This window comes from Paroedura picta, chromosome 6, assembly GCF_049243985.1.
Source record: "Paroedura picta isolate Pp20150507F chromosome 6, Ppicta_v3.0, whole genome shotgun sequence".
In the NCBI taxonomy this organism is placed as follows: Eukaryota; Metazoa; Chordata; class Lepidosauria; order Squamata; family Gekkonidae; genus Paroedura; species Paroedura picta.
The window spans coordinates 88,604,142-88,607,207 of NC_135374.1; positions in this window are offsets into that span (position 1 = coordinate 88,604,142).

The following is a 3,066-nucleotide window of genomic DNA, read 5'->3' on the forward strand; positions in this document are numbered from 1 at the left end:
CACCTGCCCCACCTGTCCCTACGAGGGCTTGACTGGTGTGACCAGCACCGCACCCTCCTAGGCCACCTGTTCCAGTTGTCCCAGCCAAACATGCCTTGCCTGGGCAGCAGCCTGGGGTGAAGGACCAATGGAGCAAAGGCAAAGGCAGGACAGTGGATTGTTGGTTGTGTCCCCAGTTTCTTGATTTAATCAGGTCTTACGTTTGAAAGAGATGAACGAGATCTCTGCATCTTTTAATGCCCAATCAGTTGCACACGAGCCCCACTTCTGATTTGGGCCTTGTGGGAAGAGTAGGAAGAATATGATTTGTCTTTGCTTGATCTTTCAGGTCAAAAGACCTCTCCCTTGCACTTTTCTGACTCCTAAAGCAGTGGTCCCCAACCTTTTTATCACCAGGGACCAGTAAATGCTTTACAATTTTACTGAGGCCCGGGGTGGGGTAGTCTTTTGCTGAGGGACGTCGCCGCCACCTGAGCCCCTGCTCCACTTGCTTTCCTGCTGGTGCCCCTGGAGGGCGCTGCCATGCCGAGGGAGAGCCCCAGCCATGGCGGCCACTGGAGAGCACCAAAGGTGAGCCAGTGGCAGAGTGTCAGGGTAGCTCCTGAGGCAACAGCCGGGGAAGAGGATGAGGAGCAGCCGTGGCTGGTGCCGGTCCCGGTCCCCGGACCTGGGGGTTGGGGACCACTGTACTAGAGGAGCCATCACTGGATGGTGCCAGAGGGGCAGGCTTAGCTGGCGGCCACTATAGCCACTATCCCCGGACCAGGGGTTGGGGATCACTGTCCTAAAGAACAAATTGTTCCCCTCTCTTTGAAAGACTAGTGAGGGGTGAGGAAGAGCATCAAACTGTGCAAAGGAAGTTTAAATCCCTCCTCCTACTATAGCCTCAAGCTAAAAGGAGACTGTCCAAGGCTATCATTTAGCCCCAAAAGATTTATTATAACTATATTGTTGAAATGTCTTGAGATAAATTGTAGTAAGGGTTTAGCAGCTTTTCATTCAGTGACTGGAATTTAATGAGAAAACACGATTTTCTGCTGCATGGTTTCAAAGACAACATATATATTTCCTAAGGAGCAGATGTCAGTGGTCTATACCTTTATGTCTGGCCACCCCAGGGAAAGATGGTTGTGATGTCTAGAGAAGGTTCAGATGCAGAGTGTGGACATGAGCAAAGAGACAGAAATCCTAGAATCATACCACCCTCACTGGTTTCTAATTTGATTCTTGAAATCTACTGATCTCCGTCTGCCCTGCTCAAAGCAACAACAGCAAAAGGTGGCACAGTATGGTGGGTGATGCTGGCTACAACTGGTGGTGCATGCTGTAAAGTTGATAATGAGGCAGCATCACTACGTGCATTTGACATGCTATGCTGATGCCCAAACATGTTTGCTGTCCTGTGTAGTGATTTCTTGGGCTGACGGGTCAGGCATTGCTTTCAACCTGGATCACTACGAAGCCACTGTTCAACCTTACCACTCCCAAATGGACAGGACCCCACATGCTGTTGCATCACCCAAAGGCCTGCAGCTCAAGAACTGAGCAGGAGCCTACCTCAGCAGCTGGAGTATCATGGTTGTTTCCCCCCCCCCAGCTTGAGTTATGATACACTCAGATTTCTGAATCCTGTCCCTCAGAGCAGCAGTCCCATACAGCTCTTTGTTGGAATGGCCTAGACATGATGGCAAAGTTTATTATTATTATTATTATTAGATTTATTGCCCGCCACTCCCTTGCGGCTCTTGGCGGGTTACAACATTCTAAAACCCCATAAAATCCATTAAAATCCAGTTAAAACAACTACAGTCCAGCAATTATTAGTTAGCAAGCTAACCCGGCAAGATTGGCTAATCCACTACCCTTTTCCCCTACTAGCAGGTGGAGAAGGGGGTATTGGTGGTACCCATCTCTAATCCCAATCCCAAGTCCCGAGTCCTTGGGGGGGCATAGATGTTAGCCTTGGCCTCAATCGTAAACCTGGCGGAAGAGCTCCGTCTTGCAGGCCCTGCGGAACGATGAAAGATCCCGCAGGGCCCGCAGCTCTCCCAGGAGCTCATTCCACCAGGCAGGGGCCACGACCGAAAAGGCCCTGGTCGAGGCCAGGCGTGCTTCCCTCGGGCCGGGAACGACCAACAAATTTTCTCCTGCAGAGCGTAAGGCTCTGCGGGGGGCATAGGGCGATAGGCGGTCCCTCAGGTATGTGGGTCCCAACTCGCGTATAGCCTTAAAGGTTAGAACCAGAACTGCCTCAGCACCGGCTGGATGTGGGCCCTCCATGGTGTAACAGATAGGACCCTAGGAGCTGCATTTTGCACTAGCTGAAGTTTCCGGATCAAGGACAAGGGAAGGCCCACATAGAGCGAGTTACAGAAATCTATTCTGGAGGGTGACCGTTGCATCGATCACCGTGGCCAGGTGTTCGGGGGACAGGTAGGGCGCTAGTAGTCGGGCCTGGCGAAGCTGGAAAAATGCCTGGCCCGCTACTCTTTTGACCTGTGCCTCCAAGGTCAGGGAGGTATCAATGATCACACCCAAATTCCTGGCCTGGGACGCAATGGTAAGGTGCGTCCCTCCCAGGGTGGGTAAGCGCGCTTCCTGCTCCCGCCCCCTACGTCCCAGCCACAGGACCTCCGTCTTGGAGGGGTTGAGTTTCAGGCGACTCTGCTCGAACCATTCTGTCACCGCTTCCAAACATCTGGCAAATGGTTCCGGGGGAGAGTCCGGGCGGCCGTCCATGAGGAGATAGAGCTGGGTGTCATCAGGTTAATTTAATTAAACCATTTAATTTTTTTAAAATTTAACTTTCTTCTCAACCACCAGACACATTTATCAGCACTAACTTAATCTGCAATAAGATCTATGTGCTTCTAATGTTCCGCTTCTAACGAAATTTGCCAGTATCTGATCTGTGGGTTCCTCAGCACATTTTCTGATATCATTTCAGAACACGGAAAGGGATGCAAACCTGAGGAAGGGGAGTGGGGGAGCCACAGCTGTGGCTGCTGCAGGGGAAAGCCAGAGGCTGAAAAGGTTATGCTTTTCTTAAACTCTTCAGCAAAATCT